Below are 17,403 nucleotides of genomic sequence, written 5' to 3'. Positions count from 1 at the left end.
AAGGAAGGAAGGAAGGAAGGAAGGAAGGAAGGAAGGAAAAAAGGGAGGAAGGGAGGGAGGCCAGTATATATATACAATGTAATACCATTTGGCCATAAAATAGAATAAAATCATGTCATTTGCAGCAATATGGATGGAACTGGGGGTCATTATGTTACATGAAATAAGCCATGCACACAAGACAAATTTCAGTTTTCTTACTCATATGTGGGAACTAAAAAAGCTGATCTCATGAATCTGGAGAGTATAATGATATACACTAGAGCAGCAGTCCCCAGCCCTTTTGGCACTAGGGACCAGTTTCACGGAAGACAGTTTGTCCACAGACTGGTGGGGGCAGGGATGGTTTGGAGATGATTCAAGTGCATTAAATTTATTGTGCACTCTATTTCTATTATTACTACATTCTAATACATAATGAAATAACTATACAACTCACCATAATGTAGAATCGGTGGGAACCCTGAGCTTGTTTTTCTGCTCGGGGGAAATCTGAGGATGATGGGAGGCAGTGACAGATCATCGGGCATTAGATTCTTATAAGGAGCCTGCAACCTAGATCCCTCACATGCACAGTTCACAACAGGGTTTATGCTCTTGTGAGAATCTAATGCCACTGCCGATCTGACAGGAAGGGGAGCTCAGGCAGTAATGCTCATTCACCCACTGCTCATCATCTGCTGTTCCTAACAGAACACCAACCAGTACCAGCCCATGGCTTTGGGGTTGGGGCCCCCTGTACTGAAGGCTGGGAAGGGTGGGAAGTGGGGGCAGTGAAGGCAGGTTGATTAATAGATACAAACATATGGTTAGATAAAAGTAATAAGTTCTAATCATAAAAAAAAGTGCTAACATTTGATAGTAGAGTGACTATAGATAATGGCAGTATATTGTATATTTTGAAATAGCTAGAAGAGAGGAATTGAAATGTTCACAGCACATAGAAATGATATGGGATATATCTCCAGGTGATAGATATCCTAAAACCTCTGACTTGATCATTACACATTCTATGCATATTACAAAATATTACATGTACCTCATAAATATTATGTATCAATGAAAGAAAGAAATCACTAGGAGCTCCCAATGCCTCCTGGAGAAAGGTTGCAAAACTTTCCAACTAAAAGATATTCTGTCAATGTGCTGAAGCAACTCCTTTATTTTACTGATAAGGAAATAGATAGGGAAGGTGCATGGTTTTTTGGTTTTTTCAAATGTTCACAAATAATTGGTAGTAGAGTTACAATTCAAGCTCATATTTATCTTGTACTCAAGGTATTATGGTGAGAGTAGAAAGAGATCCTTAAATTTAGCAACTGTTTTTTTATCATGGTGGCCATGACTGGCTAAGTAAATATAAAAAGAAAAGAAGACATCAAAGTTCAAACAATAAAGATAAACATATTGTGTGGTGGAAGATGTTTCATTTTTTGGTGTGATTTTTTTTTCAGACAAGGTCTCGCTCTGTCACCCAGTCTGTAGTGCAGTGGCACCATCTCTGCCCACTCTAGCCTCAAACTCCCAGGCTCAAGTGATCCTCCCACCTCAGCCCCCCAAGTAGTTGAGACTACAGTAGTGTGTGCCACCATGCCCGGCTAATATTTTTGTATTTTTTGTAGAGACAGGGTTTTACCATGTTACCCAGGCTGGTCTTGATTTCCTCAACTCAGGCAATCTGCCCACCTCAGCCTCCCAAAATGGTGGGTTTACAGATGTGAGCCTCTGCATGTGTGGAGGACATTTTAAAAACTGTCTGGTAAAAGAAATGAGTCACAGATCGGATCATGTCACTGTCTTACATTTCAATGACATTTTTATTGCTCCTATAAGCTTGGATTCAAACTCAACCCTGGCCTTCCAGGTTCTGCCCCAGCCTTCTCTCCAGTCTACTCACATGACCTTCTCCTTCAGCTTCTGCATTCCTAGGCCATCAGACTTCTAGTTGGCAGTGGTAGCATATTATCATCTTCCTCCCTAGATCGTTTGTCCTTGGTGTCTAGCCTAGAGCCAATCATGCAGTTGGTGTTCAGTGTATGTTGAATAAATGAGCAAAATCATATAGGTAAAAATGCATGCAATATTTTCAGGATGTAAACCACTATTAAAATATGAGGTGTTTCTTCCTTGAGAAGACTTTAAAAGTTTGTGGAAAAATGGAATTAAAAGATAAAATAAAACTATAAACTTTATTGAATGAAAATAGATGTCCTTTAAAGAGTTTTTAAGATTAGGAAACAAAGAGAAGCCAGAGGAGTCAAATCAGGACTCTAAGGTGAATCTAATGACTTCCCAATGAAACTCTCATAGCCCTTGTTTGATGAGAGAAATGAGCAGGAGCATTGTTGTGGGTAAAGACTCTCAGGTGAAGCTTCCAGGCTTTTTTCTGCTAAAGCTTTGGCTTTCTGTCAACACTCTCATAATAAGCGGATGTTATTTTCTTTGGCCCTCCAAAAGTCAATACAAACTTTTGTAAAGCATCATATAGTTCATCATTCTTCCACTCAAGTTTTACCATAAATTTGATGTTTGTTTTTGCTTTGATTTTAGCAAAATTCATGTTTCTCTGACAGCGGCTCTTTTCAAACTGATGTCATATCCTTGTTAATGGCTCAAACTAGATCCTGTTCAGACATGTTATATTAAGTTAGTATGGGTTTATTTTGGTGTGAAAAAATTTTGAAATTCATGATAACTTTTTCATAATACTCATTTTCCATGAACTTTTTGATAGCCCCTCATATTTATTTCTTAATGCATTTGGAATTTGACTTTTATACACAACTTTTCAGGAACATATTTATGGCCTAAAGATGCATGCATTGTATTACACTATGACATCTGGATGAGCCGGGGTAATTTAAAATGCACTGCTCTCATCACCTCTCACCCAGCTCTTGTACTAACCAAACTGAGCATTCTTAACTCTAACTCCTATTAAAGAAAAAGAAGGCTATTTCTTGCCCAGTAAGCAAAAAAATAGGCATGAACTATTCAACTCCTTTATTTTGCCATCCCTGGCTTGGGGGCAGGGTACTCTCAGTCATACAGTCATCCTCTGAGGACAAATGCATGTGATGGCAAATATGATGTCATTGGTCCACCTCCAAACGTGATTTGATGGATTGAGCTGAATTTCTGCCAAGGGTATACTTCAGAGGTTGCAGATGGTGTCTTGGACATTATCCAAACAGAAAACAAGGGCCAGCCACATCTTGAACCCTGAAGGAGACTTGATTCTCCCCCATTGGTTCCCACCTGCTCTTCACTATCAGAGTGGAGCATGCTCCCCATTGGCTCATCTCCCCAAATGCTGTTCAATCAGGAGGCGGACAAACCTCATAAATGTGTACACACACACACACACACACACACACACACACACACATTTATTAGTGTGTGGTGTGTAGGTAAAAGGATTAACTGCTTTATCTTGCTGGAGGTGCCATGTAAATTAAAGCATTTTAATATCCAGGTCATGCTGTCCATTATAGCATTATTTCTGCTTGATTATTTTAAAAGCCCACACAATTAGTATCTTAAGCTAAGTATTTCATTTGTTCATTTATTCAGTTTTTGAGGAAGATATATGTGTGTGTGTGACATATATATATCCCACAGAGTCTCTATGCTAATACAGTTTACCTCCTAATTGAGAGAGACAGACAATAAGTAAATACATGTCAAAAGTGATAAGTGCTAAAGAGAACAGAAAAGCAGAATAAGAGGAAGATGATGGGACTGAGGGAGGGAGGGTCAGATTGAATGGATGGTGGTCAGGGAAGACCTGGTAGATAAACAATCCTGAGCAGACTCTGATAAAGTGATTCATGCAAATATCTGTGGAAGTGACAGCCCTCACACAGAAATGAGAAGTGCAGTTGTGTGATATGGGAGCATGTCATATTAACTGTAGGTTCTTTTAGGCTTTTTTTTTTCTTTTTTTTTTTTTGAGACAGAGTCTTGCTCTGTCACCCAGGCTGGAGTGCAATGGTGCAATCTTGGCTCATTGCAATCTCCACCTCCTGGGTTCAAGCGATTCTCCTGCCTCAGCCTCTCAAGTAGCTGGGATTACAGGTGTGCACCACCATACCTGGCTAATTTTGTGTTTGTAATTGAGACAGGGTTTCACCATGTTGGTCAGGCTGGTCTGAAACTCCTGATCTCAAGCAATCCACCCACCTCAGCCTCCCAAAATGCTGGGATTACAGGCGTGAGTCACCTCACCCAGCTTGTGTTATGTTCTTATTTTTTGAATTTTTGATGGTCTGGCATCTGGGTCCTTGCTGGATCCTGGAGAGACCACCCCTCCCAGGGTGAGCTAGTTGCTAGAGAGAGCAATGCCTCTCACTTGCAAATCAACCAACCCAAAGCCAATACCTCCAGCCACCTTTTTTATTGAGCTCCTACACTGAGGGCCAGTATTCCCATGTCCTAATCACCCCAGGGCCATGTATCAGACAACCAGAGGCAGCCTCTGTACTCCAGAGCCTTCTGAAATCATTTAGACTGGCCCATCCTAAGGCTGGTTACTCTGCCTAGCCTTTCCCTGTGGAAATCACAGCAAAAGCTTTTCCCCATGCCTCCCCTCACTCCTTTGCCTCCTGACTGACACTGGTGCTTCCTGGGTGGCCCAGCATGGCTTACAATGTCTCCTGCTTCTAGGAACCATGAGTAAAAACTTTTCCCTTCATAACAATCATTTCTGTATCTATAAGTCATGCCAGACCTGATTAAAACCAATACTGGGTACACTTTTAAATGCATGCCTGGTGCATTCAAGGAGCAGCTAAAATGTCAGTGTGGCTGGAACAGAGAGTGAGGGGATGAGACAAGAAAGGGAAACAAAGGGCCAGCCAGTGTAGACACCCACAAGGATTGGCTCTTAATCTGACTAAAACAAAGAGTCACTGAGAGGTTCAGAAGAGAAAAATGACATGACTTGATCTACCTTTCAACAAGAACTATCTGGCCACTATGTTGATAATAGAGTGAAGAGTGGAAATGGAGAAGCACAGAAGTAATTTGGGGATTTATTACAATAATCTAGGCAAGAGATGCTAGTGGACAGGACCAGGGTGGTAATTGGGGGAGGCACCAAACTATGGTTGAGTTCTGGATATAAAGTCTTTTGAAAGTGAAGTCAGTATGATTTGCTGATGAGTTGATGTGTTGTGAGAGAGCAATCATTGATTACTCTAAGGTTTTTCGGCATGTGAAACTATAAAAATGTAGTCACCACTTACTGACAGAGCAGAACTGCAGGAAGAACGTACCTGGGATGGGAAGATGGATTGCAAATCAGGAATTCAGTGTGGAACATGCTATGAGATGCCTATTACACATCATTGATTTTATGATTACAGCAAGCAGGAATAGGTAGAAGTAGATCTTGAAGGATAATGAAGCAAGCTTCCATGTTGGAGAAGCTTGCATGGCAAGGAACTGATGGTGGCCTTCAGGCAGGAGCCAGCCAGGAACTGAGGCCCTGATTCCAACAGCCCAAAAGAACTGAATCTTGCCAGCAATCATGTGAGCTTGGATGTACATCCTTCCTCAGTCAGGCCTTCTGATGAAACCTTAGTCTCTGCTGACACTTTATTGCAACCTGTGAGAAACCCTAAGTCAGAGGACTCAGTAATGTTATGCCCAGATTTCTGACCCACAGAAACTGTAAGATAATAAATGTATATTATCAGAAGCTGTAAATTTGGGGGCCAGTTTGTTATGCAGCAATAGATAACTAATACAAGGTAATTAGAAAGAATGTAGATAGAAAACAAAATTGGGGCTTGGCCTTGGGTCACACCATTGTTTAGAAGTCAGTAAGATAAAGAGGAGCATGTAAAGAAAACTGAGAGCAGTGAGTGAAGAAGGGGAAATAAAAGACTGTACAATAAAGGATTGAAGAAGGAGGAGGAAATTATCAACTAGTCAAGTGCCCTTCACAGGCCAAATATAGATGAGGACTGAGAATTTGTCACTGAAGTCAACAATGTTGAGGTCATTCATACAATAACATTAAGAACAGCAAGGTAAAAAAAAAAAAAAAAAAAATCTACACCTTAATTTCTTTTATAAAGATAGCCCAAATTTCATAAATGAGTTTTCCTTTAAGGAAGATAGAGTTCTACCTAGTTCTATTTGCTGCAGCTATTTTAACACTGAAGAAAAATTTAGATTTTCAACTTCAAGTATATCTTTTATAGATGAACACAATGTGCTATGTGAATTATCCAAGGCCATATAGCTAATAGAAGAGTTAGGAACTGAAATGAGACTACAGTTTCTTGACCTTCTGCTCTTTCTGCTACATCACACTACCCCTTTGATTTCCTACTTCAAGGTAAACAATTAAAAATCCTAAAAAGCTGTGTAGTGGTATTAAATAGTTATGCACCACATAATGATGTTTCAGTCAGTGACGGGCCACATATACAATGGTGGTCCCATAAGACTATCATATCATATTTTTCCCGCACCTTTTCTATTTTTAAATATGTTTGTATCGCAAATAGCATTGTGTTATAGTCGCCTGCAGTATTCAGTACAGTAACAGGTTTGTAGCCTAGGAGCAATAGACTATATCATATAACCTAGGTGAGTAGTAGTCTAGACCACCCAGATTTGTGTATGTACTCTCTAGGAGGTGCATGATGATTAAATCACCTAAAAATGCATTTCTCAGAATTTATTTCTGTCATTAACAACACACGATTGTATAGCTCACTTTTTGTAGCTGAAGCTGATGTATGTATGCTTTTCCTTATTTAAAATGTGTAAAATCTCGTTAAGAGCAAGGTTATGGGATAATTTTAAACTACTGAAAGGATCAACATGTAAAATACAGAAGATACTCATATGAGAGTTCCCAGAATTTAATTTCAAAGCCCAATAAAGCAAATAAGATGCTGTTAATTAGAACATCTGCCAATCACTGTACTATTTTAAAGAATGATCTACAAAGCTCATCATTAACCCGTAAAATCACTTACTTCATCAGATTTTCCAGCTTTCTTTGCCTTCAAATGTAAGCTCATGGATCTTGTCGGTCTTGTGCGCTTCTGTATCTCAGGGCATGTAATAGTTCCTGGGAATTAGTAGGAAGCACAATATGTTTGTTGGACGAATGAATGTTTGAACTGAGACTCAAAGAACTTAAGTGGAGGCATGAAAAGCAGAAGGAAAAGCCTAAACACAGGCCTGGAAGCATAAGAGGATCTGCCATACTAGGAGATATGAAGGGGTTTCGGTCCCTGGACAGAGAATGGTCAACAGAGAGTGGTGGGAAAAACAATCGTGTAGTTGAGTGGAGTGAGTCTGCATAGTCCTTGAGTGACAGATGAAGAAGTCTGAGGTCTGGCCTCCATTCTTAAAGCTCAGGGGAGCCACTGAAGAGTAATGATAGGGAGAATAATACACATAACAAGGCCTGGAGTTTAGAAAGGACTTGTCTTTGAGGGTGGATGACAAGCTGAGACTGAGATAGGAAGCAGGAAGATTCATTGGCTTGTTTTGGATTCATTAAAAAAAAAAAAAAAGATGCCACCATATACTTGAGCTAGAACAGCGATCAATATCGCTCAGTGGGATATCAAGGGACTGATAGTCCAGTGGGGACACAGATGCATCACAGACCATGGCAGCACAGCATAGTAAGTGTAATAAATGGAGTGAACACAGAATGTGGGCGGTGCAAAAAAAGAGGTTCTGAGCTCAGATTTCATTGCAAGTGACATTCACCCTTGATGCCAGAGACATATGAGAAGCATCAGTAATCAGGAGGGTAGCCCAGGAAGAGGGAGACACATAGTCCAGGGACAGCAAGGGCCGCTGGAAGTAGAGAGCATTCAGTGAGAACAGAAAGCAAGAAGGCAGTCAAGGCATTCAAACCATAACCTCATAAACCCTGGTGAACCTGAGTGCAGGTGGGGAGGGGATGGAATAGCTCCAGAAACTCTTTTGTTTCCTCAGGTCACTTTCCAGTCCGTATCTTGCATTCCCATCCCCCTCCTGTGCCCACCACCAGAGAGCCATTATTCTACCTTCTTCACTGTAGATTAATTTTGCCTGTCTTAAATCTCATATAAGTGGAATCATAGAGTATGCTCAATTTTTTTAAATCCGGGTGGTGTGTGTCTATACAGGTGTGTCTATACAGAAATCAAGCCATATGTTTAATATTTGTGCACTTTACCATAGGCATAGTACATCCCAATTTTCAAAGTGGGGAGAGGAAAGGGAAAATCAAAGATGACTCCTACCTTGTGTCCCTCAAAGTTTCCACCAGGCACTGGTTTCACAGGACAGGGTTACATTTTTTAAAGGGTCCCATGTTCAAATAAGCTTGGGAGGTGCTAGGTTAAATTGAGTTAAAGCCACTTCATTCTGCAAGTCTTCTCTGAGCTTTCGCTACATTGGGAAGCATTGGGATTCTCCAAAGGGGTGATAAATATCCAGTTTTTTAGACTTTTCCTTTCGCAGTCTCTCTTGGGACTCAAATATTAAGGAACTCACGGTGGAAAAATTTTCTTGCCTGAACCCTGTGGGAAATGGATTATGTTCATCCAGGGAAATAATTTTCTTGGGCAAATTGAATTTGAGGTCCCAGAGGGTAAATATATCAGGCACCAAGTCTCCAGCAGGCTGAAATGCAGGAAAGCCCTTCCAAATGCGATCAGGCCTGGGGATATATTTGAACTCTCTGACATATGGTTGGTGTCTGAAAATCTGTAGATAGACATGGATTACATCCCCCAAAAAGAGGCATTGCATGAGATGTTCGCAGGGTCCAAGAGGTAGCTGGGTGCAGGGAAAGGAACCAGGAAAATTACAAATAAAGAGAAGTTATGAGATAACAGTGCTCCTTCTTGGGGCAACAATACAGGTTGGATGCCTTCAACAATATATCTTTCCCATCTTAAGATTTTGCTCAACGCTCATATCAACGACCAGCACTCAGAGCCTCTAAATGTCTTTAGAAGTTCTATCATAGGTCAGATGACAGGATTCTTAAGCTGCTAAGAAGAGAAGCTTAGTCCAAAACACAACACTTTCCAGAAGTGTTTACAAATTTCGAACAAACACATGGTTCTGAAACAAAAACATTTCTGCTAGTCTAAAATTGGTTAAAACAAAAGAAGAAGAGGGGCAAAATGAGTGTGATTTGCTTATATTTTGTACTCTAATGAGGCAAAAGAATTTTCAAATATGTAAGCATTTTCAAATGTTGATGACATTAAACATTTCATATAACTAATACTACTTTATTACTACTTGATAAATATAGTTATACCAATAGTTTGCTTTCATTTGCATTTCAAAGCAGATATATAAAGATTTGCACATAAAATATAGCAAAGATGGGTTGAAGCTGAAGTTAAGCGTTAAGCAAAAGGAAAAAAAAACTAGCCAAAAAGAGGCAGCAGTGACATGAAAAAAATGTTGCTAATATTTTATGAAAAATTTATAAAAATAGAATTTTGTAATACCAAAGAGACAACCAATAAAGATCTTGTTTCTTCCATCTGACTAATCTGGGAACAGCAGAGAATGTCGTTCATTTTAACCATCTTTAAAAAATGATCTTATAATATTGCCATCTGTTGGCATATGACAGATACAGCATTCCAACCACACAAATAATGAAGTAAAAATACAGAAAATTAAAGGGACAGATGTGAAAAGCTCACACACTCATTTGGCTTAGCATTTCACATCTGTTCTCTCCAAAGTCTTCCCAGTAACACAAATCTAATTCCTGGATCCAGTATCTTGAAATGTTATGCGACGCAGCAGGCAACGTATCTATGACTTGCTCAAGATCCATCCATTCCAGCACATCATGTGTTTTCTCATCAATATCGGAAATCTTCTATCCAAAACTCAGTTTCTGTCACAAGGGAGAATCCACATAGGTATGTATAGGTGTATATAGTATTGCAATTTATTTATTCATGTTTCTGAAAAATTGCCTCATAGGCATTTGAAATCAACCTTGACAAGAAACACATAAATATGGTCCTCCATATATTCTACATACCTTTCTATTATTATCCACCTTCTTGACTGGCAAACAGATGAAAAATAGTACAAATATTAACCAATTCCTACACAGTGTATAAACTTACTAATTTAAACCTCAAAACTTTTTTTTTTTAGACTTTTAAAATTTTGGACTCAGGAGGCTGAGTAAGGAAGATCACTTAAGCCCAGGAGATCGAAGCAGCAGTGAGCCATGATTGCACCACTCCAGCCTGGGTGACTGAGCAAGGCCCAGTCTCTAAAAATATAAAATAATATTTTGGACCATGTGAATATATTGCCTAATCAAAAAATATAGTTAAAAATGTAACAAAATACATATTTAATTATTTCACACTTGACACACACTTGCTGCAACCAAACCCTTTCTGTCCACCTTTCTGTTGTCAAGCCAGCATTATGAAGACCAACGCTGTGAAGACTGGTGCTTCCCTGAAGCCCTCAGACAACTGGGAGTCTTAATTGTATTTTTGATAGCATGAGGATTCCTAGCAAAATATTTAAAGTTGGTGTCTCTGGCCGGGCACGGTGGCTCACCTGTAATCCCAGCACTTTGGGAGGCTGAGGTCAGAGGATCACCTGGGGTCAGGAGTTTGAGACCAGATTGGCCAAAATGGCGAAACACCATCTCTACTGAAAATACAAAAATCAGCCAGGTGTGGTGGCGTGTGCCTGTAATCCCAGCTACTTGGTAGGCTGAGGCAGGAAAATCACTTGAACCCGGGAGGCAGAGGTTGTAGTGAGCTGAGATTGTGCCACTGCCCTCCAGCCTGGGTGAGAGAGCAAGACTCCATCTAAAAAATAAAAATAAAAATAAAGATGAAAAAATAAAGTTGGTGTCTCAAACTAATAGCCTTTTAAAAAGTAATAAAAGCATAATTTCAATCAATAGATAACAACCTTATAACTTAATAGGACCAAGAAATACTTTCTCCTTTAAAAAGGTCTATTACTTAAATTTGAGAACATTGCTAAAGTGCCTGCCTCAGCATTTTTTTCACGAACGTGTTGGCACCCAGTGGCACTGTATCTAAGGCTAATGTGAAATCAACAAAAGTGAATTTAATATGGAAATCCTGCTTTTCAGCCAAATGAAGTCCCAATGACATCAGAGGCTGCAAGACAAAAGACCTTGCAGTAGTTCCCATGGAGAAAAGTGGCAGGAGAATTGGAGTATGGCAGGGCCCGGAGTACAAGAGTCATGCTGGTCTCAAAAGCTCTTTTGCCTTTAGTAGTCGGCAGCGTATTTGGGCTGCAACAAACAGGAAATCAACATCTCTCTCACATACTATCAAACATACACTTACATTTTTCATCTTATGCTGACATTTTCAGCTTATGCAAATATCAATATTTAACAGAATAGTTTACATCCATAATAAGGGCCCAAGAATTTTTTTCCCTAAAAGGATTAGTACATTACTTTAGCTTGAGAAAAACTAGTATCGATGTTAAGGCCACAATGTTTACACCTACTGGCTTGGGTTTCCCCAGGCTCTGGCTCTTACCAGCTGTTTGACATGAGGTAAATTATTTAATTACTGAACTAGAAGCTCAGGCAATCGGGGCAGCACTTCTGACTGGCCCTCTAAAGTTGTGTCTTCACGGCAATATGAAATAAGAAAAAACAACCTGGTGCTTTTCAGGAAGATAAAATAGATAATGCTTATAAAAGATGTACCACAGACCAGGCATGGTAGATCACACCTGTAATCCCAACACTTCGGGAGGCTGAGGTAGGTAAATAGCTTGAGCTCAGAAGTTCGAGACCAGCCTGGGCGACATGACGAGATCCCGTGTCTACTAAAAGTACAAAAATAATAAGCCTGGCATGGTGGCACATGCCTGTGGTCCCAGCTACTCAGGAGGCTGAGGTAGGAGGATCCCTTGAACCCAGGGAGTGGGTGGGCGAGGGCAGTGGTAGAGGTGGCAGTGAGCTAAGATAGCACCACTGCACTCCAGACTGGGCAACAGAGCGAGACCCTGTTTCAAAAAAAAAAGAAAAAAAAAAAGACATAGCACAGAGCCTGGTCCAAAACATAAACTCAATATTTGTTCATTATTTTTATTATTTATCCCTCACAATAACACTTCAAGGTAGAAGTTAGTGAGTCCATTTTATAGGTGAGGAAACTGAGACTCAGGAATTTCCAGTAACAATTGCACAGACAGAAATGGAGAAAGCTATAATATAAGGCTAGATCCGGCTGGCTCTGAAGCCTGTAATCTTTCCACTGTACCACACTGCTCCTCAAAAAGCAGCCCAAGAACTCTCATTTCTGTAGCAGAGGATACACCTCCCTGGCCATTGGTTAGAACCTCCAACTACAGCTTCCTCTCCTCTGTTTCCAGAAGCTGGGGTAATCGAGGCAGCACTTCTGACCATCGTGATTAAATTATCAGTGGACCAGGTGTGGTGGCCATGCCTGTAATACCAGCATCTTGGATAGCTGAGGCGGGCAGATTGCTTGAGGCCACCCTGAGCAACATGGCAAAACTGTATCCCTACAAAAAAATACAAAGACTTAACTGGGTGTGGTACACGTGTGTGATCCCAGCTACTCGGGAGGCTGAAGTGGGAGGATCACTTGAGCCCTGGAGGTTAACGCTGCAGTGAGCTGAGATCATGCCACTGCACTCCAGCCTGGGTGACAGAGCCAGACATAGTATCTATATCTAGTCAGTAAGGGCCTATTCTCTAACATAGACTACTCCAGGAGAGTATATATATATATTAGAAATGATCTTCACAGGAGCAGCTTCTCTGGACAAAGCAGAGGCAACTGCTTGCTAATGAGACAAAAACTGTTCTATTCCACCTCCTGCTCGGCCTCCTTGGGCTACAGGAAGCCATGGGCAGAAAGGTGTCAATGCCAAATCCAATTGAAGGGAATTTCAATTGGATGGCCTGTGAAAGGGGTTGAGATAAGCAGGTATGAACAGTCAACATTATTTTTCCATTTTCCTGCCAGAGAATTTCCTGGTTATGTATTACAATTTGAGGATCTGTTGATAACAAAAGTAGAAATAAATACTCGTGGGTTTTTTTTTCTGTGTTTTTTTTTTTCTTGGAAAAACCTGTTCTATATTTTAATGTGCCCTCAAGAAACTAAGGAAGCAAATGGATGAAGAGTTGAGTCTATAATAAATGTGGTGGCTCACACTGCAGACTTTACACTGTCTTCACCACACAACAGGGAAATAAAATTCCCTAGACTATCAAATGTGACAAGTCTGCAGTGACAGTCAATTCTTTTTATTTCTTGTCATTAAATGTGCTCTGCATCAGTATAATATGTAATAATTGTCCATGAAATGGATGCCTTTAGACTGACTGACTTTCAGTGAAGGGGAAATAATAGAGATTTGCAATGAGGAGATACTAGTAGTGGTGAGGAGGAGAAGGATGAGACAGTATTGTTAAATATTATTTGAAACATTATTATTATTTAAGTATTATTTGAAATATCTTATTTCAAAGAGCTAAAGGCAGACTATAAAAAGGTCTTGACCATAATCAGTGAGCAAGAATTCTACAGCCATTTTTTAAATAAACCCTTGCAACATTGTCATTTATCCTCATCCAATTTCTGTAGGATTCCTATTAGTGACGTGAGTCACAATATGGATTAACAGGCTTGCACCATAAACACTCATCTTTGTCTTTGTTCCCATTGCCACGTGGAGACACGGAGGCAGGCCACCGTGATAAGGCCCATGCAAGGAACCCTTACCCTGAAGCTGTCCTACTTTCATGCACGGTGCCAGGCTCAGCTTCCTAGAAACACATTCGACCAATATTTATGTGAGCCTATGTCATACCAGGCACTACTAAAGGCATGCGAAGGATACAAGCCCAAGGAGCTTACAGTCAGCTGAACTGGCCTCTGCAATCAAGTGTAGTGTGTGTGACAATAGGATTAAGTATGGGGTTCTGTGCTAGCACATAGGACGGGCTCCTAATCCAGTCATAGGGGGTCAAGAGAAGACTTCCCAAGTGAAGTGCCATCGAAACTGGGACCTGAAGTTTGGACAGGTGATAGCCAGGTTCAGAAGAGTCCAAAGGAAGTGTTTAGGGCAAAGAGAACACCATGCACAAAGCACAAAGGCAAGAGAGACAGCTTGGCGTATTTGACAAACGGTAAGTGACTCAGGATGCCTGGAGGGAGGAGCAGGAGAGAATGGGGAGAAGTGAGGCCTGTGGGCTAAGAAATGGCAAATTAAAAAGTACAACCTTGAAAGCCTGATTAAGGAATTTCACTTTGGTCTGAGGCTGATGGCTAGCTATCAAAAGGTTTTAAGAAGGGAAGTCACACAAGCAGACCAAAGATTCATAAAATGTCATTCTGCAAATGAGAATAGAATAGAAGGAGGTAAAAAAAGAGGACCCATAGCAACCAGGAGACAAGTGGAAAAACTGTGTGAAAGGGTGGTCTGAATTAAAGCACAGCGCAGTGATGGGTACACAGGAAATGCCGAATGAATAAGTGGTGAGTACTGCTAATAACATTAACAATAATGTGAAGGCAGAAAAGGATGGATGAGGCATATTAGGAAGAGGAGGGCATGTGCTTCATGGTTATTTCACTGAAGGTGATGAGAAAGCACCAGCAGTCAAGGATGTCATGGGTTTTCTGACTCAAGCAACTAAACACACAGCTGTACTGGCCACTGCCATGGAGATGTGGAAGAGGAACAGGTTGGAGGGTCACAGATGAGGAGGTTAAATCTATTTGGGGACAAGTTCTGCTCAAGATGGCAATGAATATCTCCCAACTTATTTTTTCCAGTCCTCGCTTTTTAAAAGAAATCGCCATTTTAACCATTTAAACTGTAAAGTTCAATGGATTTTAGTATATTCAAGATGTTATGCAAATGTCACCACTATCTAATTCCAGAAAATTTTCACCAGCCCAAAAAGAAACCTCATACCTATTAAGCATTCACTCCCATCCTTCCCTCCTCCTATCCCCCTGAAAACCACTAGTTTCTGTCTATGGGTTTGCCTATTCTAGATAGTTTATTTGAATGTTACCACATATGATATGTGATATAACCCAAACAATGGAATATCATTCAGCCATGGGAAGGAATAAAATACACACTACAACATGTATGAAATTCAAAAACATAATGCTAAGTGAAAGAAGCCAAACACGAAAGACCAGCTACTGAGAGTGATTCCATATACGCGAAACATCCAAAATAGGCAAATCTGTAAAAACAACCGGTTCACAGTGGCTCACGCCTGTAGTCCCAGCACTTTGGGAGGCCATCCCAAATCATGAGGTCAGGAGATCGAGACCACCCTGGTTAACACGGTGAAACCCCATCTCTACCAAAAAATACAAAAAATTAGCCGGGAGTATTGGTGGGCGCCTGTAGTCCCAGCTACTCGGGGGGCTGAGGCAGGAGAACGGCGTGAACTGGGAGGTGGAGGCTGCAGTGAGCCAAGATCACGCCACTGCACTCCAGCCTAGGCGACAGAGCGAGACTCCGTCTCAAAAAACAAAAAAAACAAAAAACAAACAAACAAACAAAAATGAAACAGAAAGCAGTTCTGTGGTTGCCAGGAGCTGTGGTGGGGGAAAGTGTAAAAACCATCTCATGAGCAGTGGGCAAGGAACGTGGCTAGGGAAGGAAGTGGGAATGAGCACGGCTTTGAGATTATCACTCTGATCCCAACACTAGTTGTGCAGCCTTGGACAAGTGTTTGCCTTCACTGAGTCTAGGTCTCATTATTCATAAATCTGCAAACGAGAATTGAGATTACAATAATTGAAGGCTACATGTAAAGCACACCTTTTACAAAGGGCAGAATAAATATTAATGTGAACTGGCGAGGATAGCAAACCCAGCCAAGGACCTCTCAGGAATTTCCCTGAAGCCTCCTGGAATTTATTTCACATAGGTTCAAGTAGGCTTCCTTAAAAAAATAATAATGATGATGAGGACTTTGGGATTTGTGGAACTTAAGTGACCCTGCACTGCAAATGCCATAAACCCCTGGATGCAAACAAAGGAAGGAGGGGGTAAGTCCTAAGTCTTCCAGTCATGGATAGTGTGGTGTGCACTACCCAGACACCTTCTGTAGGACTGAAGTCCTCACAGCGCAATGCTGAGGATTTAGGTGGCAGACAGCACTTAGCTATAACTCAACCCAAAATTAGCCTCAGTCAGAGAGTCATGTGGCCAAGATCACACCCCACCCCACCCCGCCCCGGGTCAGGCTGTAGCCAATGACTGCCCAGTGTGGCTCAAAGGCCAAAGGCCTGTCCCTACCCAGAGGCCCTCAATCCAGGGAAACTGTGCTGAGTCAGCATCATAGTCCACCTCCAGGCCCTGTCCTGCTACATTCACACCCCTGCAAGTGTGCACCGTGACACCAACCCCAGGGAACCTTCTGCACACAAATCTCTATCCCAGAGTCTCTTTCCTAGGAAACCCCAACTAAGACCCCCACATTTAAAAAGTTGATGCTGAAAGAGAAGGAAAGGTAGGCAGACTGGAATTAGGAGTGAGTTAGCTCTGACTCTCTCCGCAAATATTCAGCAGCATCAAAAAGGATCATTTGTAAATGGTGTTTTTCAAGTGCTCCCTGGAGCAGTCTCTGAAGACTTAAAACCTGAAAAACCCAGTGAACTCTATAGAACCTGATATTAAATTTGTAAAGTGAAGGAGAGAGTCTTGCCCCAGCTTGGCCCTGGTTGGAGCCCCAAATCTGTAGTGTCACTGGTGGTGACAGTAGAGTCATTTTAACAGTCACCAAGAACAGGAGAGCTGCCCAGGGGTCAAACAGGGTTGTGGGGAGAGCAGGTGAGGTCTGAGGCTGAAGGAGCACACCAACACCTGTGTTCACCCATGGCCCGGATGCTAGAGCAGTTTTTCTGTACGCCAGCACCCAGATCCATCTACGGCAAATGAGGATAATGCCAACACAGAGTAATACTTACAGGACAGGAGTGTGAACTGCATAAAATCAACGCAGCCTGCTTCTACTTGTAGATTCCTTAAGAAAAATAAAAAAATAAAAAAATAAGGCCGGGCGCGGTGGCTCAAGCCTGTAATCCCAGCACTTTGGGAGGCCGAGACGGGCGGATCACGAGGTCAGGAGATCGAGACCATCCTGGCTGACACGGTGAAACCCCGTCTCTACTAAAATACAAAAAATTAGCCGGGCGAGGTGGCGGGCGTCTGTAGTCCCAGCTACTCTGGAGGCTGAGGCAGGAGCATGGCGTGAACCCGGGAGGCGGAGCTTGCAGTGAGCTGAGATCCGGCCACTGCACTCCAGCCTGGGCGACAGAGCGAGACTCCGTCTCAGAAAAAATAAAAAAATAAAAAATAAAATAAAATAAAAAT

The sequence above is a fragment of the Rhinopithecus bieti genome, unplaced genomic scaffold (assembly GCF_001698545.2).
Source record: "Rhinopithecus bieti isolate Rb0 unplaced genomic scaffold, ASM169854v2 scaffold_21726, whole genome shotgun sequence".
Taxonomy (NCBI): domain Eukaryota; kingdom Metazoa; phylum Chordata; class Mammalia; order Primates; family Cercopithecidae; genus Rhinopithecus; species Rhinopithecus bieti.
The sequence above is the reverse complement of the archived record's forward strand: the minus strand, read 5'-3'. Positions refer to the sequence as shown.